The 25,046-nt window shown below is 44.2% G+C and overlaps 1 long non-coding RNA gene across 1 annotated transcript; it reads left to right on the top strand.

Annotated features, from left to right (window-relative positions):
* Positions 1-497: 497 nt before the first annotated feature.
* LOC144901956 (uncharacterized) lies at positions 498-18,145 on the top strand. The gene is made up of 2 exons (XR_013630156.1): positions 498-534; positions 17,018-18,145. It is a non-coding gene; the product is annotated as an uncharacterized LOC144901956 (long non-coding RNA).
* The last annotated feature ends 6,901 nt before the right edge of the window (positions 18,146-25,046 follow it).

Here is a 25,046-nt window from a genome sequence, read left to right as displayed (position 1 = left end):
GTCATTGCAATAAAGAATTGTTATATTTTTTTCTATACCCTGTCTCTTGCTCTGTGGTAATTTCGAGCCTGTGTGTCCTAGTCTAAGCTAAACTATTTCCTGGGGCGAAATCCCCCAGGTGGCGTTGTTGGTATTGGTCTTCAGTCAGAATTAGTGTTTCAATCTCCCACTTGCCACAAATTGAAAGAGACCACCAATAATTAACCACATCTCTCACCTTAAAAAACACCATCAGTGATAGTAGCAAGTTTCCGAGATGTCCTTGAATGCGTCAGCAACATCAAACCCTCCACCCCAGGAAAAGCCGCGCTTCCTGCATAACCAGCTGAGCTGCACTTGTTAGCGTGGCCCCTTCGGTGAACACTTACGCCGACTTGTGATCATTTGGCTGGTTTGTGCGCGGAATTCCCTCTCCATTAGGACCGTGGGAGCGATGCGACGCCTTGGAGGAGCAAGAAGAGGAGACGAACTGGCCAAAGAGCAGTAGCCACCTGAGAGGAAGATCTGAGTTTGTGTTTCTACCGTCAACGAAAGGTAAAGAGGCAGACGAAACAGCTGTTTTATTCTTTATTGGAGCGTTTCCGGGTTACTTGTAGCTCCCAGCATCAGTGGAAGGAAGGCGGGCAGGCTATGAGTCATAACCCGGCAGGCGGAGGGCTTGCTGGGGGATCAGCTGTGGAGAACAGCGGCGCTGAAGCATCTTAACGCCAGCGTTTGTTTCATGGACTGCTACTGCATGCAATGAACTACATAGGTTGTTGTTTTTTTATATGATGCAATTACACATGTTAGAGCACAATATCTTCACATCCGTGCTACTATAAGGGGGAAAAAAACACGAATCATCTTTTGATAAAATGAATGAGCTCATTCAGGAAAGCATGAATTTGACTTTTTACAACCTCAGGTTTCGTGAAAATCCAAAAATGATGCAGTTTTGCCAATTTTGGCGCAACAGTTGTCTGACAATCAATTGCTTGCAAAGTCTGATTTGCAAGCATCTGGTTTTAAACAAATAATTTTGGGAATCAAGTAGAGAGTTGTTGTCTGTTTGTGTGTCTATATCAGGGGTCTCAAACACGCGGCCCGCGGGCCAAATGTGGCACGCAGGACATTAGTTTGAGGCCCCTGCCTTGATATGAAAGTTTAATGTTAGTGCGGCCCGTGCAAGTTTGATATGGATGCTGTATGGTATCATGTACCCAGAAAAAATTATTACGTTTGATTAATGTTCATGTTAAAGGTTAAATAACTGTTAATAGTTATCCTCCCTATCCGTGTGGAAGTGGTAAGTTTTTGGCTATTTAAGTTTAAAGGAAATAACTACCGTTTAGGTCGCTCGCTCTCTAGTTTGCGAGTTAGCATGTGTCTCAAGACCCTGCAGTTGCGCAATATGTTGTAAATAAAGAGTATAAATGTGACTATAGTCGTGTTTTGTCATGTCTACAGGGCTCTAATAATGCCTTGTTCATTTTAATCTGAAAAAAATAATTTGTCTACCCACCAACTATATGTGGTTTCTATAAGTTTTTATTATTATTATATTTATTTATTACTAATTGATTGACTTTCTTTATCCTTGATTTGTTTATTTATTTTATTTCTTATTTTGTTTAGAAAAATAAAAATTAAGATATTTGAGAACAGTGGAATGTTTTATCAGACCTTTTATTGTAGAAAATCGGAACCAAAGCACTGAAAAAGTTTGTATATTTTTCTGTTTTTAATAAATGCGTTTTTTTGGGGGGGGGGAACCTGATGCGGCCCAGCCTTGCCCAGACCCTAGCTCCAGTGGCCCCCAGGTAAATTGAGTTTGAGACCCCTGGTCTATATCTACAAGATGGCACTGATCTAACTTTTACCTCTGGAACCACATGTCAAGTGGAGACAATGAACGTAAAACCTATTTTTGACATGTATTTTAATAAGAAACTAAAATGCATTTTGAGACTTTTGCTGTATAATATCAATATGTCATAGCCAAACATTTCTGGTTTACTTCATATCTTTAACATAACTACACACAGACATATTGTGGCTTTTGAATTTGCTGCAAAAAAACCTACAAGAACTTATTTTTGGCAATCTATCCTGATCACGAAACATTTTTCCAGTGTGTGGTGAGGTTTTTTTTTCTTACTTGAATGGACTGAGGAGGTTGTGAATGGGTTGGATCTTGGATCTGGAGGTGGTTCATCAAAAAACGGGGCTCTCGGTTTACTTGCAAGCGAATGCAGTGAGAAAGCTTAGGGATCATCCCGCCACTCAAAGGGAGGAAGTAACGTGAAAGGAATTGCCTTATGTATGATTTATATACAAGATACCTCACTCGTAGTCATTCATCTTTTAGTGTACCAGTATGACCCAAGAATGACTTTTTTTTGTTCCTTAGTGCAGTGTGAATGCTAACCAAGATTGTGACATTTCTTGATATTCCCAGCCCAATTGAATTGAGGCTTCTGGGTAAACCTTGTATAAACGTACCATTAGCTATATGACCAAAGAGCTGTATGCAGAAGTTGACATCACACTAGAAAAGCTAGCCAGGTGTTTTATGAAATAACTTGTTACAGGTTCGGAGAGATCGCAGCAGAGAAATGATCACAAACAACGACTGTATATATATTAGTAATGTTTAATAATAAAATACACAGCAGTTCACAACATTTCCCATCGAGTTATTATGCTAGACACAAGCTGTCACCCCTATGCCCCCACACAACACTCCATCATGAGTTATCATGCTAGACACAAGCTGATCACTCCTATGCCCCCACATAACACTCCATCATGAGTTATCATGCTAGACACAAGCTGATCACTCCTATGCCCCCACATAACACTCCATCATGAGTTATCATGCTAGACACAAGCTGATCACTCCTATGCCCCCACATAACACTCCATCATGAGTTATCATGCTAGACACAAGCTGATCACCCCTATGCCCCCACATAACACTCCAATCAACACAGTTCAGATCCAGAATAGCATACCTTACCGTTGACAGAGGGCGGAGAGCCAAAAACAGCCCGGTAGAGTAATCTGGAAAGCGAAAGCTGGACACTCGTGCACAGTTCACAGCAGACTCTAACCGGGATTGAGAAAACAAATGCTTTATAGACTCGCCCGTGTGAAAACAGGTGGCCAGCCTGTCTCCGCAGGAGAAGAGTCATCGCCTCCGTCCTCTGCCTCAGGCCCCTCAATGTCTCACAACATTCAGTTCCTTCTCAGGATATGGGCATAATATTTATCCCGGAAAATACAAATAAGTGTGCAAAACCAGTTATAATCAGTGTGTGAAAGCGAAAACAACCACTGAAAGTACAAAACAAGTTGTATAAGTGTGATCAGTGTGCGCAAGTCAAAAGCACTGAAAGTCGAAAGTACAATATAACCATGTGGGTCAGCTCAGGACACAAGTAATACTAAACAATAATAATAATAATAATATTATTATATTATTAACAATTTCTTCCTTCATCCCACCTTGTGGCCTGAGCTGAAACCACCAATTAATTGATAAACCGTTCAGGTAGATCATCCTCATTTTCAAACATCCAATTAACATAGGCATCCCCCTGGTGCAACAACACCATGATGTCATGATTCCCGTGTAACATGTGCCCAATAACAAACTGATACATAGAAATACGATCGGGAAATGTTAAATGCAGGGGGTCCGAACGTCTTGGCCACCAGGATACATGATGACCCGGAGGGTCAGCTTCCACAACCATCTTTGTTATATCTATCCCAAACGGCCCCAAATCATGGTATAGTTCTATCTTCATTATTCAAGAAACTGCGTGATAAATTTGTCGCGACAAAATAGCTCGGGTGCGTCTAATATACCAAAACATGCAGAAGTTAACCAAAGTTATTAAAGCCAAGCATATGATAAGAACCAAAAATGGAGGGACTAAGTGTTGTCGTGCTGTTACCGACATTCCTGTAAATATATCCCACCAGTGATGAGCCGAAGATTGCTCAATTGTTCTGGCGGCATGTACCACCTCATTCCGGGCGATCATGGTGGACACCTGCAACCTGGACACATCTGTCAAATGAGTTTTAACAAGATGCTTAAGTGTCTCCGAACGGTTCAGTGCGCTGCTGAAGCGTGTCAGATCCACCTGCCAAGGCAGCGATAGGGCTTGCCATTGCACAGTAGACAGTCGGTTTGTCCAACTGAAATTTGTCAATCGAAACGATTGATTGTGCCAGGTAAACAGATGCACGTCCCATAAACATCCGGAAAACTGTGTCGTTGGCAACTGGGGATGTGGATTCACTGTTGCTACACAAATAGAGTGGGGCCCTATCTGGTATAGCAAGTCCTCAGGCTTCTCCACATTCCAATCACACAGTGCCGTGTCATTCGTAAAACATGGGTCTCGATATATTTGCATTTGTAAGCATACAGTCCCCTTGTCCATTACGTCACAACCTTCCAGATCATAAGTCAGATTAGTCTGTGGACTAAACCAGTCTCCATGCGTTTTCAAGAAATAATAATGGTTTCCCACTATTAATGGCAAAATCCGATATCTGCATACGGTCATGGGTCGGGTTACGTTTACTTCCAACCACATTCCTTGACAGTGTGTTTCATTGCACTGAGTCAGGCTAGGTTTAACTTGTAACCATACGTGGTCCGATATGTTCCATAAGTGTCTCCACGGCTGCACTGCTGAGGAGGTCAGTGTTCGCAACAAACGTTCTTGCTGAACTTTAGCATTAAGCATTTGCAAGGTACATTTGGCACTATTCAACGTCCTTGTAACATTGTGTAAAACTTCTGATGTTGCATCCCACATATCAATGTTCCAACCCAGAAATGCGCCTATCACATGAGCTCCCCCTTTTTGGGTTTCTACAGTTGTAGGCATCCATTGTGCCACCCTGCGGAACCCATGAGCTGTCGCTTGACCTGTGGATGATAACATGGATCGTGTAACTTCTCCATCAATGGTGTTGGATACTCCTAACAAAGTTCCTGTTCCCCCTAACAGTGTATCATACCACGCTCGTTTGTTCCTTCGTGGCTTGCAGGTTGGTATCGATGGTAACCTTATCTCCCAATGAATCTCATTATGTGTCATCTGGTAAGCCATGTGTGTGCATGATGTCACTATTGGCACTAACGTAGGGTGTGTCACCTGCTGATGTGGTGGTACTACCAAAATGACCCAGATTGTTGACCTGCATCCCGTGATCTCAGTTGAGTTTGAAATCCAGATGTCAGTGTCGCCTGATGTTACCGTCCATTGCGTCCCATTGGTCGATGAGCATGATACGTCCTCACGAAATGTGAAGGGATTTTCCGTCAGGAAGGGATTTCCCGTTAATCGACAGAGGCTTACTTCAGCTTCAACGGTAACGTTGCATCCCGTTCTCAGGATCATGGACCATGCACGTGGTCCGTGGTAGGGGTCACAATCCAAGGTGATGTTTGCAGTCCGGCAGACGGACCACGCAGGGCAGCGGAAGTTATCCTGCGTGCGATTATTGGTGCTGTTCCCCCATCCCACTTGAACCACGCGAGGCAAGCGAGGAGCTCCTTCCACCGGTGTCACCCAAGAGTGGGCGTTCTTCGGGCCGCATGCAAGCAGGACAGCCAGGAGAGTGCCCCAACAACCGACATGGCCATTTCCTGGGCGGGACCCCATGGTACGACGATCCTCGGGCTCCTTCCGCCGGACGTCCCACCAGCAGCCTCAACATCCACGCCCCGACGCTTGCCACCAGGCTGTGAACACAGATATAAATCATACTGAAAAACAAAACACATGATTAGTTTTCCCTCCTGTAACATTTATGGATGGGCACATTGACCCATTTAGTCTCTCCGTCGTAGAGAATGGTCACTACTTGATCGTTTCCTTGCGCAATGATTTCTCCAGGTCTCGGCGGGCCTTGGGTCTGTTTGACCCACACTTTAGCCCCCACTTTGTCTGTCGATCCAAATCCTCTGTCTCCCCTTTGCGTTTGTGCGACAGGAGGATCCACCTCTACTGCCAGAGAGAACAGGCAGGGTTTGACCAGGAGCTGAGCGATCTTATCGCCCTGATTTATCACATGTGGAGTGGAAGTAAGATTAAACATGACCACTCCCAAGCTCCCTTGATAATCTGGATCAATGATCCCTGCCAACGTAGTTATTCCTTTGACAGACAGGCCCGACCTGGGAAGTATGTGACCGTACATGTTGGTTGGGCATTTCAGTCCCAACCCTGTGTCAATTACCACAGATTGCTGCGGCAGCAACGTGGTGGTAGCCAGTGCTCATAAATCAAGACCCGCTGAGCCCGGAGTGGCTCTAACTGGTAATTCAGCCCTTTGATCGGTTTTCCACATTGCAATGGTAGGCGGTGCTGTTATCTCAGTCGAGTTCACCATCCTCATGAGAGGCGTAGCTGGTCCCAAGGGACGATTGTTTATCTGTTTAATGGTTACGTTCAACACTTCTCTCCGCCCCAACAGAGTCCCGGTGTTCGTGTTTTTCTTTAGGGTACTCTTCAGGAGGCCATTCATTCGCTCAATGAGACCAGCGGCTTGCGGGTGATATGGGACATGATATATCCACATAACATTATGCTCCTCTGCCCACGCCTTTACCTCTTTCCCGGTGAAATGGGTGCCATTATCCGTCTGCATCTGCACAGGAATACCATAATACTGCTCTATAAGTTGTAAACATCTGATGGTTGCCTTCTGATTTGCTACCTTACAGGGATGCACCACCAACACGCCGGAGTACGTATCCACGGCGGTACAGGCATACTCACACCCCTGTGACCTGGGAAGTGGGCCAATAAAATCCATCTGCCAAACCTGGGCGGGTTGTGTTCCTCTATTTATGTGACCCTGAACATGCTGTGGCACCCCTTTCCTCTGATGTTGACATTTATCACACGTTTCAATGGCGGTTTTCACATCATCAATTTTCAAATCTATCCCGCGTTGTCTGGCCCACTGTACGGTGGCTTCAATCCCCCAATGACCAGCCTTCTCATGTGCCCATCGAGCCAATCCCACTGTTGACTGTCTCTCCACGGCGAACACCCGTGCCATGTGATCAACCTGCTGGTTATACAGAGCTTCTGTGGTTTGCTTATTTGTGTGGGCCTCAACATGATTTACGAAAACACTCATATTTTGCACTTTTTCCCAGATATCCTCCCACAACTCCTTGCCCCAAACTTCCTTGTTTTGTATCTTCCACCCATTAGCATGCCAGGTCGGCATCCAGACTGCCAACCCATTACACACGGACCATGAATCTGAATACAAGTAGAGAGGGCCCAGTCCTCCCGCCTGCATGATCACCATTTGCACTGCTTTGAGCTCTGCCCACTGGCTGCTTTTTCCTACACCTACTTCTTCAATTGTCTGTCCAACACCTGGATTCATGGCGGCTGCTTTCCACTTCCTCTCTCCCTTTTGCCACTGATTAGAGCCGTCAGTAAACCATGCTCTGGCAACCTGATCTTCTGTTAGTTGGTCATAGACCGGTCCCCACTTGACTGGGGATTCTGTCAATTCAGTGATTTCGAAAAACTGTTCTCCCTCCTCCGGTGCATCTGCAACCTGTTCATGCAGTACTGACACTCCCTTCAACCCTGGCTTGGCACGCTCAGCAACATACCACTTCCATTTAATGATGCTACTCTCCTGCGCGGTGCCCACTCTGTGCGTGGTTGGGTTTGACATAACCCATCCCAGAATAGGTATTTGCGGCCTTAACAGCACTCATGCCCAACAGTCACACTCTCTGTTTCCAACAGTGCCCAATAACATGCCAGAAGCTGTTTTTCAAAGGGGGTGTACCGCGACCCAGCTGGGGGTAGTTTACGAGACCAAAATCCCATAGGTTTTCTGACTGTTCCTTGTTTTTGCCATAAACTCCAGTTAGCATAGTCTCCTGTCGCCGATACCTGCAGTTCTACTGGGCCAGACATCAATTTTCCAAGAGACACGGCCTGGGTAATCGCTTCCTTCGCCATGTCGAAAGAATGTTGTTGTTTTTCTGTCCACTCAAAATCATTCCTTTTCCGCGTAACGTCATACAAAGGTTTCAAAATCTGTCCTAAATGAGGACTGTGGTTCCTCCAATATCCAAACAGCCCGATGAACTTTTGGACGTCACTTTTGGTATGTGGAACCGCAAATACACTAATTTTCTCTCGTGCTTTAGTAGTGATCTCCCTTTCACCTTTGTTCCATTGAATCCCCAAAAACTTTACCGCTTGGCCAGGCCCCTGGACCTTTGCGGGATTCACCTGCCATCCTTTCCCCTTCATGTGCGTGATTAGCCTCTCAATCTGCTCCCTCACCTCTTCCTCAGTGTTGGCCTGTATCATGATGTCATCAATATAATGAGAAATCTGCACACCGGACGGCATCGCAAGTTCATCCAAATGCTCTGCCACTATCCGATGGCATATTGTCGGGCTATGCAGGTAGCCCTGTGGCAGGCGAGTAAAAGTGTACTGTCTCCCTTGCCATGTGAACGCAAACTGTTCCATTCTATCCTCCGGGATTGGAATGGTGAAAAACGCGTTAGCCAAGTCAATGACACCGTACCATGTTCCTGGGTGATGTTGTACCCGTTCGATAATGGTCACTGTGTCTGGGACGGCTGAAGTTAAGGGAGGAGTGTGTTTATTCAATTCCCTGTAGTCAACCGTCATTCTCCATGTGCCATCTGACTTCCTGACAGGCCAGATGGGATTGTTCCATGCAGTGCTGCAAGTCTTCAGCACCCCAGCGTCCACATATTCCTTAATGGTGGCTGCTATTTCTTCCTGCCCACCTGGAATACGATATTGTTTCATGCATACCTGTTTGGTAGCAATCGGAATGGGAAAAGGCTGCATTAACACCTTTCCCACCGTCACTTTGTGCACACTCTTCACTCCAAAGGAATACCTTCCTTCCTGTAGCTGCAACGTCATTCCTTGTAACACGTCAATGCCTAGAATCCATTCTTTTAATGGAGCAATCACCACTGGGTAGGTAGCTTTTGGCAATTGTCCAATCGTCAGGGGCAGATGTACTTGTACCCCTGTTATCGTAGCTCCTCCCAGTCCAGTCATGGATATTTTTGGTCCCTTGAATTTAGCAGGATTGCCTGAAATTATCGTGGTCTCCGCCCCTGTATCAACTAAAGCTCTTACTTCCTGATCTGAGCTTTTCCAATGAATAATCATGTTTACATGAGGCCTAGGGTCTTCTTGCGACCAACGGGGTACAAATTTGGCCGCTGACTCCGGGGCTTGACCCCCATCCTATTCAAACCCGGCTAAGGAGGGGTAAAGACCACCGCCTTCCGAAAAGGGGTTCTTTCTGCCTCCCCTTCCGATTCTGTTTTTTGGCCTTACTCTTTTCCTTTCTTTCTTTGCGTGCTCGTTTTAATGCAGCTATTTCATGCTTTTCCCGTTCGCCTTCTGATGTAGTTGAGTCTGAATCAGAATCCTCGGAGCTTCTAACAGGCACACCAACCTTCTCCTTTCTCGGTGGCGGATTGGCACACATCCAATTACACAGTGCATCGGTCAATCCTTTTACAGCAACCGCATCCACAGACACGAGCCCTGACACACACTCCACCTTAACCTTTTTCTGCCGACATCTCTCTCTCAGCTGACTAGTAGGCAGCCCATCTATTTCCGTTACCGGAGTACCTGCCTTAATCAGCGCCCTCCAGTAATCCCGCCTGGACGGTCCAGCGGATGGTCCCGAAGAGGGAGGGTTCCTTCCCCCTTTCTGTTGCGGTTGCTTAAAATCACGCTCCCGTGACTGGGACTCTCTAGGCCTCTCCCACATCCCGAGCGAGCCCAGATCTGTCAGCAACGCCAATATCTGACTAAGGGGCTGTTCCGTGTTGCCCATCAACACAGTCAGAACAGTGGGCTTATAATGTGAAGGTGCTGTTCGAATCATCGAATCCCTCACATTTTTCGGGAGCGGCATGTCATATACATGGTCCAACTGCCCTATGAACAACGATTCTCTTGCCATGAGACGGGTGAGGCGCTGCTTTGCCTCCTTGATAGTTTGCCAGCCCTGGTCTACTGGGGGCCAGTCTGATGGCATAGCATACTGGTTCCCCACAGCTTGTGCATATAAATGCCCTACCGTAGCATTCTCGGCCATTCGAGTTAGCTGTCTATATTCTGAGTTAACCGGCGCTAAGCGAGACAGCCCTGAAAACCTCGGCCCATCGATTCTATCTACCGAGGTCTGCCAAGCCCCTTCTTCCATTATTCGTATCAGCCAGAGATCTAGGGGTTCCCCCTCCTGCTGTCTGAACTTTCTAGTGAGGTATTGCACTTCATCAGCAGTGTAATCCTCCAGTATCTCTGTGTCCTCGGGAGGGGGCTGCGGCTGCGGCACCAAATTAATCAAAGGCTGTCCCTGATCGTCATACAACTGCTGACCTTGAGCATCGGTCACCCTTTCTTCAGCAGGGGGCACCGCTCTCTGTACGCGTCGCCGACGCTGTACAGGTCTAGCTACACGAAGCTCACCATCACCCTCCCCCTGCTCTGGGTCAGGATACAGATCAGGGAAAAACTTCTCCCAATCCTCCTCTTGATCCCAGGCATCTGGATTATCCTCCCCACTTATCACAAAAGCTCGTATTTTCACCTCATCACCCCTGAGATTTTTCCTCTGCTTGCGAGTAACATGCCTCGTGCTAGCAACAGCCTTCTCATACATCCGCTGTAAATTAGCTTTTTTGCACTCCAGCAATGTTATTTTGGTTTGCAACATCTGATTCTCTATTTTAACTTTATCAACTTGTTCTCTTAGTTTCAACGTTTCATGCTCCAGGCTAGTGTATTTTCCTGTCTGAATTTTCCATGCCTGCGCGCATGCCCACATGCACTTAACAGCTCCTCCAAGCGGAGCTTTTGGTTTTACCACTACCCCAGACAAAACCTTAATCAAATCATGAACACCAGCGGTATCTTCTGTCCATGCTTCCGGACCAGAACTCCCCGCTTGCAACAACTTATCAGCTACCGTCTTCCACGGCACTGCCCCCCACCCCGGAACAACTCTGCTCTCCGCGGCGGGAGTGTTTTCATTTTTCTTATACATTTCTCTCACTGAGTCTCTCCTTTTTACAGGTTCGTGACGCCAAAATGTTTTATGAAATAACTTGTTACAGGTTCGGAGAGATCGCAGCAGAGAAATGATCACAAACAACGACTGTATATATATTAGTGATGTTTAAAAATAAAATACACAGCAGTTCACAACATTTCCCATCGAGTTATTATGCTAGACACAAGCTGTCACCCCTATGCCCCCACACAACACTCCATCATGAGTTATCATGCTAGACACAAGCTGATCACTCCTATGCCCCCACATAACACTCCATCATGAGTTATCATGCTAGACACAAGCTGATCACCCCTATGCCCCCACATAACACTCCAATCAACACAGTTCAGATCCAGAATAGCATACCTTACTGTTGACAGAGGGCGGAGAGCCAAAAACACCCCGGTAGAGTAATCTGGAAAGCGAAAGCTGGACACTCGTGCACAGTTCACAGCAGACTCTAACCGGGATTGAGAAAACAAATGCTTTATAGACTCGCCCGTGCGAAAACAGGTGGCCAGCCTGTCTCCGCAGGAGAAGAGTCATCGCCTCCGTCCTCTGCCTCAGGCCCCTCAATGTCTCACAACATTCAGTTTGTTCTCAGGATATGGGCATAATATTTATCCCGGAAAATACAAATAAGTGTGCAAAACCAGTTATAATCAGTGTGTGAAAGCGAAAACAAGCACTGAAAGTACAAAACAAGTTGTATAAGTGTGATCAGTGTGCGCAAGTCAAAAGCACTGAAAGTTGAAAGTACAATATAACCATGTGGGTCAGCTCAGGACACAAGTAATACTAAACAATAATAATAATAATAATATTATTATATTATTAACAATTTCTTCCTTCACCAGGCTACTACATCCATTAATGATGTATTGCGTCAATAAATGTAAGGATGTTTTTGGTAATAGTAATGGTTTTATAGAGGTGCTCGCACCTCCTTGTGCGAGCACCCGCGTCCGCCAAGTGCCTTGTTGTCGTCGTCTCGCATTGGCAACACCAAGGTCTCCACAGTGCTCGCCTCTGTGCCAGTATGGATGTCTTCCCTCCCACTTTGACCCGAGAAGACCCAAGGCTTCAGCTCAAATCCTCCTGCCTTCAAGATCTTCTGCGCATTGGCCGTGATAGCTCTCAGCTGTTCGGGGTCATTATGAGAGGTGAGAATGTCGTCAACATAGCTGTCTTTGTGGATTACCTGCTGCTCCTCTTTGAGGAGAGCGAAAGGGGGAAGGTTGGCAGTTTCACGCATTGCTAGTTGCGCGATACACCCAGCTGGTTTGTCGCTTATGTTCACTCGGGTGATTGCGTATTCCTTGAGTTCCTCCTTTTCAGAGTCACGACAAAGGAATCGGTGTAGGTGTACTTCCTGGTCCTCCAATCAGACGGAGATATACATCTTTTTAATGTCTCCGAGAGCAGCATAGGCGCCACACCTGAATCTGAGGAGGACAGCACGGATTTGATTTAGAACGTCTGGGCCTTTCATCAGCAGGTCATTTAGGCTCCTGCCCCTACATTTCTGACTGCTGTTCCAGACGAGTGGGGGTTAGAGTGGGGGTTTGGTGCAATGAGATGGCTTACGTACCAGATGGGCCCAGTCCAAGTGAGGATCTCTTCCCTGGACAACTCCATCGCAGCTTTGCGGGCGACCATCTCATGCACTTGTTCAGCATACACAGCCTTCCATTCTGGTTCTTTTGCCAATTGCTTCTCTGTTCGGAGAAAGGTGGCCTCAACAGCGCTCTTGTTGTTCGGTAAGGAAGCTGGGTCTTCCAACCAAGGATATTTGGCATGCCAGTGGGGTTCCTTGCTGTGGTCATCCCCTGTGATGTAGGTGAGGCCTGCTTTCACAACTTCCAGTCATTTCTTTGCCACCTGGTTGGCAGTTTCCACAGCGACAGCCTCCACACTTTGGTTCACAAGCTGCACCAATGCTGTCCCACTTCCACCAGTTTAGGAAATCGCGTTTACTTGTTAAAGTTCTTGACATCTTCTGGCTTAGCAGAGATTCTCTATGGGGCCCTCCAACGAGCTCCTCGTACTTCACGGCGGCTGCCCTCATCGACCGCACGAAATGTGTCTTGGACATGTGGGTAGCGACATGAAGGTCTTCAAAGAGTTCTGGATGAGTTCCCCCAACTGTCTTTCCGAGAGGTCCATCCCACAATACGAGGTCTCCCACAGCTCTGACTTGTTGCGGTGCCAGTGAACCCTCTCTGTGACTTATAAGGAGGTTTACTTCTTTGGGTCTCCTCAATTCTTCGAGTGAGGTGTCTGGGAAGAACTTTTGCAGTTGTTTGGGGGTTGCTGTTTTATGAACATCAGCAATCGTGTCCAAACCGTAGCAAACCATCTGGTGTGATTTGACCGTGCCTCTTGAGGTGTTGACCCTGATTTTTAGGAGGTATCTTTTTGTCTCAACATGAATTTTCATTCCTCCAACACTATGCACAACAAGGGTGATTTCCTCGCTTCAGAGGTTTAGTTGCCTAGCAGCTCTGTGAGTTATGTAGTTGGTGTCTGAGGCAAGATCGATAAGCGTTCCAATTGACTGTCCCGCATTTGCAGTGACTTCAAGGAGCATCATTAACACTGGGAGCTCTCGCAAACCACATTCCGTCAGAAGAGTAGGTGTATACTTAAGAGTACTAAGGGCCTTGGACGTGCTGTTGGAAAAGACATCTCTGCACTGCTTTGCCAGGTCAGGGGAAAGTTTCTTGAGGAATGCCTCTTGTTCCTCCGTGTTTCTCTTCCTGCCTTTTCCGTCGACGGGACCGACATTACTTTTCTGATCTGCAGAGGCTCTCTTCACCTCTGCATTCGGGCAAAGTTAGTAATGGTGTTCTGCTGCGTGTTGATTCCTGCAGTCTTGGTTCTTGCATAGGAATCCAGACTTGCAATCTGAGGGGTCGTCATGAACTTCCAGGCACTTCCTGCATGCACCAAGCCTTTGCACTGCCCCTTTCTTCTCTGGTAATGTGAGGGATTTGAATTGCTTACAGAAGTACAGCTTTCTTCTGTGCTTGCTATCCCCACAGACAATACAGCCGACCTGGTCATCACCTGCTTTGGTCAGTCTTGTTCTGGCATATCTTTGCTCCGATCTGGGGTCTCTTTTGTGAGGCTCCTCCTCTCTTAGAAACTCCAGTTGCTCATATATGGACTCCTGTGCCTTTTAAGAATGCCAACAGACAGTCAAATCTTCTCGCCAGAGTTACACCATTCCCTCCATCAGCTGCGTGCACAAGCCACTCTTTTTTTAAGCAGGTCCGGAAGTTTACTTTCAATTGATTTTGTTACAAGGGGATTCTTGATTGCTCCTGTGTCTCCAAGGTCGATCAAGTCCTGCAGTGCTTTCTCCACTGCCTGAATCAGCTCGACAATTTTTCGTGGTTGGTTTCCTCTAACGGCTGGCATTTTTTGCAACTCCTCCACAATTTCGATGGCAATAGCTGCTCTGTTGCCGAAGCGGTTCTCTAGCACACGGAAAATGTCTTCTGCCGTATTGTATGAAGTGAGGCGAAAGTCTCTGGTAATTTTGTCATCAAGGCTGTCCAGTAATTGCACCTTTTTGACTTCTTTCGAGCTTTTGTAGCCAAATCTAGTTTTTAAATAGTGGTCTTTGAGCTAGGGTAGATGAGTGTCAGGTCAAGCTGTGACCTCTACCAGTAAAGGGTCAGTTAACAGATGTCAGGGCACAATACCCTGTGTTGTGGTTCTTGTTGTCTTTGCAGAGGTCATTGGGGGAGAACCAAAAGGCCAGGAGGGTCTTAGGTATTTAAGATCATTTACCCAGGAGGCAACAAAGATAACGGGGTGAAGGAGGAAGCATCTGGTCCGGGAACGTGATCCTGGTCCATTCCCCACACATCCCTCCAACTCCACCCCATCTGAGGAGATCTACAAAAAGCCCTGGGATGCAAGAATTGGGGCTGACTTTCCTTCTTATCGTCGGGAGGTTGCAGGCGGACATTGGAAGAGAAACTCAGCCCAGGATCCTGTGTTTTTGTGAAATTATTCTGTCTGATCTGGTTTTACAATACATAGTGTTAACTTGTACTAGTGTGAGTTTTATTCCTTCTCATAAGTGGAGATTAACGAATACGCTTGGGTAGATGAAATTTACTAAAACAAGTGGTCTTGGAGGCCTCAATTAGGTTGCGGAGAATTTCTTCTACAACACTTTGAAGGGCTTCCCAATCTTTCCTCCACCTGGTGAAATCACGTTTGTTACCTGAGAATTTGGGAAGGGCTGTCGGCTTCAATCTGATTGCCTGCATTGGGTAACTGGGGCTGTAGGGTTCTTGTGGCCTTTCTGCATCTTCTTCGCATTTCGCTTGGATGAAGTCTGCCTTCCTGGAGATGAGCTTTGGAACCTGGAGCTCCAGTGCCTTTAGCTGGTTTTGGAGATCCCTCACGTTTTCCGGTGGGATCCAACGCTTCCACTGACCATAGGCTTCCTTTGACGACCTCACCAACTGTTGAAGATGACTGAGCATGTATATATGTCTCAAGTTTAGTGCTTGGTTTCACGACAGCAACACGCTCATACTCTGCTTCCGCCACTTGAAAGGCTGTGGACAATTCATCACATCCAAAGTTTGACCAAAGAGTCGTTCGAATCAGGCGTCTGACTTCCTTGAGTTTTGCCTCGCATTCACTTGCAGTCCTTTATAGGTGGGCTTTTTGCTGTTCGGGTAATGATACTTCCTCATCTGTCCCTAGCTCCGCCTCCAGTTCTGCAATCAGTCTGGCCTCCATGTTGTCATTTGCCTCCAGGACCCTCTCAGCCTCTTGTGTGATCTTGTCAAAATAGCACTTTAGCTCTTCTTCTCACATGTCTCCAAAGCTTCGTATAATGTTGTTAAAGAGTCGTGTAAATGCTCTCTTTGCCGTTGTCCTGTCCACTTTAAGTTGCTCCATGGTCTTGGTAGCGACCTGATCAGCCATTTTGATCTGCCGTCCAATTTATTTATTTATTCTCGACGCAGTGATTATTTTCTTGTTGCCTGATCTTTCCACGCACAGGTCAAGCACTCCTGGTTTTTCCAGCTCACTGCCCGGTTTTCACTGTCAAGTTCCTTCTAGCCTTATGCATCCCCTGAACTTGAAAAAGGGGGTCTGAGTAGCCACACTGAAGAAAGACTGGATCCACTCCATGTTTTCACTGTTTTTGGGTTTTATTTAGTGAGGCACAAGTCTCATTGTGGCAAGGTACGCACAGTACAGTACAGTACAGCACAGCACAGCACAGCACAGGTGAAAACCTTCAAATAAAAAGGGGAAAGTATTAAGTATACACAATATACATATGTTGGAAGAATTGTACATAAAGTTATTCTATTCTTACTATATTCTTATGACCTATTTTTACTATATTCTTATGACCTACAAACATTTCGTATCACTCAAATAACAAAGTAAGATTAACGCTGTACATGTGCTTCATATCACTCACATAACAATGTAAGATTAATGCTGTGACGCCTGCACTTGTGGTGTACATCATGATTAAGGGAAAACAGAACGTGACAGAACATTCCTCAGCAGATAGTTTTAACACCCTCAGGGGACATAGGCACGGGTCAGAAGTAGATATGACCTCAAGAGTATGTGTGTGTGTGTGTCCCCAGAGAATCACATGCCAAGGATGAGATATCCACACATTATGGATAACATGTTGTGCGAAGAAACTGGTTTCAACTGGAATAATTAAACCCCCCTTCCCTCAGCCATTGAAACCTGATTGTAACCAAGGCCTTCCTTCAATAAAAAGGCAAGAGGGCAGGAGCTGCTTCAGAGTGAGGTGGCGAATTGTTACTGAACGGTTCCTGATCACTCTCCTTGCAAGTAAAAAGAAACTCACCTCTCTGTGTCTTCCTTTGTACAGGCAGTGTTTTTTACAAGTGTCGGGGTTTTGAACCTGACATTTTATTGGTCCTTCGAGCCGGATTCCAAGACACCTGACGATCCCAGCGGGCAAGCGAGATCCAGGCAAGACTGTGGCCACAGCATTAAGACCCTTTCCGGGACTGGTCCCTCACTTGCGGGCTGGGATCCGAAGGTTGAAGGAAATCCAGAGACGCAGAGACTGTGAGTACAAATTTTGTTTAAAAGAAATGAATGTAAGAAGAGTAAAATCGAAGAAGAAGAGAAAAAGTAAAATAGAAGAAAAAGTAAAAAACAGTTAAAATCCGTTGGCGGAGTAGACCCCCTAGTTGAAACAGACTAGTTAAATTCTACATAGGATAAGCGGAGTCCTAAAGCAAAAGTGTTACAAACCCTGACAATTCTAGACTCTATCAGGTCAGTTAAATTCCGTTGGCGGCGTAGACCCCCCTAGTTGAAACAGACTAGTTAAATTCTACATAGGATATGCGGAGTCCTCTGGGAAAATAAAGACACGCGAAGTGTGAATGTGAATGTATGAATGAAAATACAATTACCACTAGGTAACTGTGTTTTATACCAAACCAACAAGAAGCAAATGGTGAGCCTTTGTGGATGCTTGTAGGCAAGAAAATTCCACCTGAAAAGGTTGAAGAGAATTTTACCACAAAAGGTTGTTGATCACCATCTTGTTGAAAATAACCCCAGTGTTAGAACACGACAGGTGTTAAGAACCACTGGGTCCAAATTTAGTTCAAAATGGGGAAGGGACAAAGTAAAGAAAAACAAAAAGTCCTTGAAGAACTCTCCTGCAAGGACTGGAAGGTAGTTGAAAAAGAGGATAGTCTAGCAGTAGACCCCCTATATTATTGGATAAAACAGCACAAATTCAACGGAAAATTATCTACGGCATGTATTAGGGAGTTACAACAAAACATAAAAAAGAAATGTAAGCAAAACGAGAAGAAAATGAAAAAAGAAGGCTATGAGCAGACACAAGTCTGGATGAAAATAGCAGGACAGCGAGAGGAAGGTGAAAGAAGGGCAAGGCAGGAAAGAGAAGAAAAGAAAAAGCAGGAGAAGGAGAGACAGCAGAAAGAAAAAGAAAAAGAACAGATGGAGCAGAAAGTGAAGGTTGTAAAAAAGAAGAGTTATAAGATAGTAAGGGAAATTTTACTTCATGAGTATCAGAAAGATGAAGAAAAAGTAATGAAGGAGAAAGACTCAGACACATTTTATACACAAAAGGAAGGTAACGAAAGAAGGGTTATGCCAACTCGGAGAAGATTTGGAGGAAGAGGTAGAGGAACAGGTAGACAGAATATACAAAACTATCCCAACAAGGTTGGATGTTGGAATTGCTGTGAAGAAGGTCACTTCGCCCGTGATTGTGTCAAAGGCCAGTACAAAAGGAACCAAAAGCTGTATTCAGCACGACTAGGCTTGTCTTAACAAATACAACCAGAACCAAATGATGAACCAATAGTATAAGTACAAGTACACCAAATAAAACTAAATACATATGAATGAATAAAAAACAGCAATAGAAGATTTGTTAAAAGCTAAAGTCTTAGTAGAATGCGATAACCCACCATGTAATATCCCTATTTTCCCAGTGAGGAAAGTGCCACTCTCTGTGGGATGGAGAATGATATAGGACAAGTTGTAAATCAAGCTGTGGTGGCGAGAGCACCTTGTGTGCCTGACCCACACACATTGTTAAATTCTTTACCAACTGATGTCACATGGTTCACCGTAGTAGACATCAGGCATTCTTCTCCATTCTAATAGAGAAAGAAAAGTTCAGGTTTGCATTTACGGTTGCAGAAAAGAGAATAAATAAATAAATAAATAATATATATACACGTATACACGCTTACCACAAAAATATTGTGAAAGCCCGACAATTTATTCACAAGCAATGATGGCCAGTATGTCCACGTTTGAACCCCCAAATGGAAGCCAGAAACTATTATATGTAGATGACATCCTACTAGCGTCACAAGATAGGAAGTCATGTGAAGAAGACACAATAGCCTTATTGCACCATTTAGTGAAAGAAGGCCATAAAGTGAGTAAAGACAAACTACAATTTTGTAAGCAATCAGTGAAGTATTTAGGCCATCAGTTGACAGGACAAGGGCGAACCATTCTAACAGACAGAAAACAAGCAATCTTAAATGAAGCTAAACCACATTTAACACTTGAGCGATACACCACGCTCAACCCAGCTACCCTTCTACCAAGGCCAACCACGTGATTGTTATGAGCTAACAACACAAACTGCAAAGTATAGACCAGACTTATTAGATCAGACACTAACAAAAAGGTGTGATTTTTGTAGATGGTTCCTCAAAGAAAAATTATTTGGGAAAAACAATAACAGGCTATGCAGTCATAGCGCTTACATAAGCATGCAAATTAATGAAAGGTCAAAAGGTGACAAATTATACTAATAGCCAATATGAATATTGAACAGTACATACCTTTGCACAATATTGGCAAAACAGAGGTATGATAACATCAACAGGAAAACCAGTAACTCATGCAGGATTATTAACAACTTTACTAGAAGCAGTGCAATTACTAAAACAAATTGCTGTATGTAAATGCACAGCACATACTAATAATTCAGATCCAATATTTTTAGGAAATATGTTAGCTGATAAAATGGTAAAACAAGCGACACTAAAGGAACTGAACCATCTTAACACAGAAAAAAATGACAAGTACACTTTGAGATCCTGGCAGACATGTAACAACAGAGTCCAAAGCAAGAAATTGACCACGGGCTAAGGAATAAAGCAACCCTGGACAAAAATGTTAATATGTCGACAGATAATAAAACAATCTTGCCAAAAAAATTGCATAAGTGGGACGCTATTTTGAGCCATGGTTTTACACATGTCTCAACAGGAGGGATATGTGCTGTGGCACAATAGTGTGCTATTAACACCCACTTTACTACGTAGGGATTGAATTCTTATTCAAAAAAAAAAAAAATTTGTAGAGCGTGTTTAACGTGTGCAAAACACAATGCCCAGGGCAGCTTGCGACCTCGGCGTGGCCAATTTCAAAGAACCACAATACTTATTTCAAGAAATACACATGGACTTCATTGAACTCAACAACAGGGAAGGGGAAAAAATTCTGTTTAGTGATAATAGACTCATTTTCAAAATGGATAGAACTGTTTCCTACAAAACATCCAGATGCACTAACAGTAGCTAAAGCTCTATGCAAAGACATAATTCCACGCTATGGTATTCCAGAAAAAATTTACAGTGATAAACTATGACTAAATTATGCATCTCCATCTTAGTATTTACCCTAACTGTACCTATTTGCATCATGATAATAGCATTGTGGTATCTGCTGTAGATTTGTAGCTCCTCAACAACCTTCAGAGGAAGTCCGGCTACAAAGGGGGCTGTAATTCTAGTTTGCAGTCGTCTCAAACCGGTGAAGATTGTCCACAACTCTGTTGCGTTAGTAGGAGGGGTTGCAAGCCTGCAGGTAAGATGATCACTCAGACGCATAAAAATAAAAAATAAAAATAATTAATTAGCAGCAGTAGGAGGACTGATCAGAGCAATAATAGTGATGTCACTGCCACTATGGAAAAAATAAAAATAAAAAATAAAAAAATCTTAACATGCAGAAAAGAAGGGTGGGGACCCTAACCGATCACAAACGCAGATCAAACAAACACCTTGGATAATTAGGTGGGCATACAACAACTCCATATGTATGACCATAGCCCCAAATTCGACTACCAAATACCCATATCATCATTGAAAGGATTTACAAACAGACGTCAGGTGTCAGGGGAGGCATATGCTAGTTATTGGTGGTATGTTACTGGACACTTGTTAGATTTAAGTTGGGACACATTGATTACCACACAGGAAGGTGATTACTGGGCACCTGGTACCACATTAGAAGCCAGGCATTTCCATAATGAAATTATGATAAAGAAACATGGGGCCATATTAAGTATGACATTTGCTTTTAGCTCAGCTAAGCTCAACCCATATGACCAACCATTGGGCACTATTTTAAATACCCCGTGTTGGGGTTTCCCTTTATGGGCCTACTCTTCTGGGGCAGACCCCTATAATTATTTGCAAAAATCAAACTATGACCCCTGTTGAACTGCCAATCACAAATAACTACACACATCACGCTGGAGTTAAAATAGCCGTAATTCGAAATACAGATGATTGGTTTCATGCCACTACGGGCATTTCACAACAAAGCAATAACTGGCTGCTGCTAGTGGAACAGGCAGCAAATATGTCAAATCAAGGAGATTATGTAGTATGTATGGGAGCCAGACCACTGTTACAAGTAGTGCCTTCAACTATGGGAGTAGATTGTTTGATCAAAGTAATGAATAAGAAAGAAAAAAAAATAATAATAATAATTTGTTCACAATGGGATAAGGTCTATCCTCTTACTTCCACTAAAAAACAAAAACCAGTATTTTCTAAAAAGGTAGCTGTAGGAAACTTCTCATGCATAAACAGAACAGGTGTTGGAATCAAATTAGGAAGATTGAATGATACTCAGTGTCAATCAATAGAGATGGTAGACATAACATTCAAACCCAGAATCAAAGAGATCAGTGTCAGGGTGGGATAAAAATGATCCCACCTACATAGACAGTATTGGAGTTCCGAGAGGAGTCCCTGATAAATACAAAGTAGTCAACCAGATAGCAGCAGGTTTCGAATCATCAATTTGCTGGTGGTGCACAATTAACAAAAATGTAGACAAATCAACTACATCCACTATAACGTGCAGAAATTAGGAAACAACACTGAAAGAGGGTTCTCCGCCATCCATGAACAACTGTCAGCTACCTCCCTCATGGCTTTCCAAAACAGAATTGCTGTTGACATGCTCCTGGCGGAGAAGGGCGGAGTATGTGCCATTTTTGGTGATCAGTGCTGCACGTTCATTCCGAACAACACGGCAGCGGACGGGAGTCTCACCAAGGCCTTAGAAGGTCTAAGGTCCCTTAACAGCAAGATGAAAGACCATTCTGGAGTTGACACGTCAATGTGGGATGGTTTTGGAGACGTATTTGGCAAATATAAACAACTGATAATGTCAGTTTTAATGTTAATCGCTGTATTTGCAGCTATTCTCACCTTATGTGGAGGTTGTTGCATTCCCTGCATTAGAGTTTTGTGCACCAGGCTAATCACCACTGCTATCCAACCAATTAAGCAAGAGGTGTCAGAAATGTATGCGCTCCTTACTCCAAAAGGGGAGCCCCAAGAAGACAGCGACAATGAAGACACCGAAACTGAAGAGATAAATGATGAAACATCATGGCATTTTTCGGACTTGCCAGGACTGAAAATCTAAAATAAAAAAAAAAGAAGAGGTCAACGGAGGATGGTTAGAATATAGTGCAAAATGAATAAACAGGAGGGAAATGTTGGAAGAATGTGTGTGTGTCCCCAGAGAATCACATGCCAAGGATGAGATATCCACACATTATGGATAACATGTTGTGCGAAGAAACTGGTTTCAACTGGAATAACTAAACCCCCCTTCCCTCAGCCATTGAAACCTGATTGTAACCAGGGCCTTCCTTCAATAAAAAGGCAAGAGGGCAGGAGCTGCTTCAGAGTGAGGTTTTTGAATTGTTACTGAACGGTTCCTGATCACTCTCCTTGCAAGTAAAAAGAAACTCACCTCTCTGTGTCTTCCTTTGTACAGGCAGTGTTTTTTACAAGTGTCGGGGTTTTGAACCTGACATTTTATTGGTCCTTCGAGCCGGATTCCAAGACACCTGACGATCCCAGCGGGCAAGCGAGATCCAGGCAAGACTGTGGCCACAGCATTAAGACCCTTTCCGGGACTGGTCCCTCACTTGCGGGCTGGGATCCGAAGGTTGAAGGAAATCCAGAGACGCAGAGACTGTGAGTACAAATTTTGTTTAAAAGAAATGAATGTAAGAAGAGTAAAATCGAAGAAGAAGAGAAAAAGTAAAATAGAAGAAAAAGTAAAAAACAGTTAAAATCCGTTGGCGGAGTAGACCCCCTAGTTGAAACAGACTAGTTAAATTCTACATAGGATAAGCGGAGTCCTAAAGCAAAAGTGTTACAAACCCTGACAATTCTAGACTCTATCAGGTCAGTTAAATTCCGTTGGCGGCGTAGACCCCCCTAGTTGAAACAGACTAGTTAAATTCTACATAGGATATGCGGAGTCCTCTGGGAAAATAAAGACACGCGAAGTGTGAATGTGAATGTATGAATGAAAATACAATTACCACTAGGTAACTGTGTTTTATACCAAACCAACAAGAAGCAAATGGTGAGCCTTTGTGGATGCTTGTAGGCAAGAAAATTCCACCTGAAAAGGTTGAAGAGAATTTTACCACAAAAGGTTGTTGATCACCATCTTGTTGAAAATAACCCCAGTGTTAGAACACGACAGGTGTTAAGAACCACTGGGTCCAAATTTAGTTCAAAATGGGGAAGGGACAAAGTAAAGAAAAACAAAAAGTCCTTGAAGAACTCTCCTGCAAGGACTGGAAGGTAGTTGAAAAAGAGGATAGTCTAGCAGTAGACCCCCTATATTATTGGATAAAACAGCACAAATTCAACTGAAAATTATCTACGGCATGTATTAGGGAGTTACAACAAAACATAAAAAAGAAATGTAAGCAAAACGAGAAGAAAATGAAAAAAGAAGGCTATGAGCAGACACAAGTCTGGATGAAAATAGCAGGACAGCGAGAGGAAGGTGAAAGAAGGGCAAGGCAGGAAAGAGAAGAAAAGAAAAAGCAGGAGAAGGAGAGACAGCAGAAAGAGCAGAAAGTGAAGGTTGTAAAAAAGAAGAGTTATAAGATAGTAAGGGAAATTTTACTTCATGAGTATCAGAAAGATGAAGAAAAAGTAATGAAGGAGAAAGACTCAGACACATTTTATACACAAAAGGAAGGTAACGAAAGAAGGGTTATGCCAACTCGGAGAAGATTTGGAGGAAGAGGTAGAGGAACAGGTAGACAGAATATACAAAACTATCCCAACAAGGTTGGATGTTGGAATTGCTGTGAAGAAGGTCACTTCGCCCGTGATTGTGTCAAAGGCCAGTACAAAAGGAACCAAAAGCTGTATTCAGCACGACTAGGCTTGTCTTAACAAATACAACCAGAACCAAATGATGAACCAATAGTATAAGTACAAGTACACCAAATAAAACTAAATACATATGAATGAATAAAAAACAGCAATAGAAGATTTGTTAAAAGCTAAAGTCTTAGTAGACATTATAGTCTGTCGTGGGCAGGTCATGGCATCCACATGGAGGGAATAAGGTGGTATCACTGGGCATTCTCTCACCCGGTGAGCCATGGAGCCACAGAAATAACAACTTTCTCAACCAAGTCCCACTGCACCCCCACCTCTCTACCATGACCACGCTGAGCCAGAAACTTGTGCAAATCCCTGTGGGGCTTGAATCCTGTCGACAGGTCCCCATATGGGAAGTTCTGGTGGTAGAGGAGCCCAATCAGACTTTTGGTATGATGCCTGTTGTTTAGACACCATTTGTTTTTCAGCCTTGGTGGCCCTTGAATTGTCTCGCTTCGCTCCCTGCACCTGCAATTGCAACAATTCTGATTTTAATAAAGATTCATTTTTCTCTTGTTCCGTTTGCTTTTCAGTATGTTTAAGCAAATGATGCAAAAAATGTTTTTTCCACTCGTTATGTGTTGCATCAAACATATTGGGGTCATCTTTCATTGCCACTGCGACGGGGTCTGGTGCTCCCGCCAACACTGCTTGTTTAAAAAGGTTACGCATCATGTCTGTTGTGTTTGGATCAGCTCCAGTCATTTCAACCCACTCGCGAAGACACCTGACAAGATAAGTCATACCAGTTTCACCAGAAATCATAGAAAAAGTACATTGAGCCAGGAGAGAAGTGGAGGGAGGATAAATACGTCGCAATACTTGGCCCAAATTGCCCATTATACCACCTGTGACAGGTTCATTGTCTGCTATGTC

This window comes from Doryrhamphus excisus, linkage group LG2 (genome assembly GCF_037039965.1).
Source record: "Doryrhamphus excisus strain RoL-2023G ecotype Guam linkage group LG2, RoL_Dexc_Guam_v1.1, whole genome shotgun sequence".
NCBI classification, from domain to species: domain Eukaryota; kingdom Metazoa; phylum Chordata; class Actinopteri; order Syngnathiformes; family Syngnathidae; genus Doryrhamphus; species Doryrhamphus excisus.
This window is presented reverse-complemented; position numbering and strand designations above follow the sequence as displayed.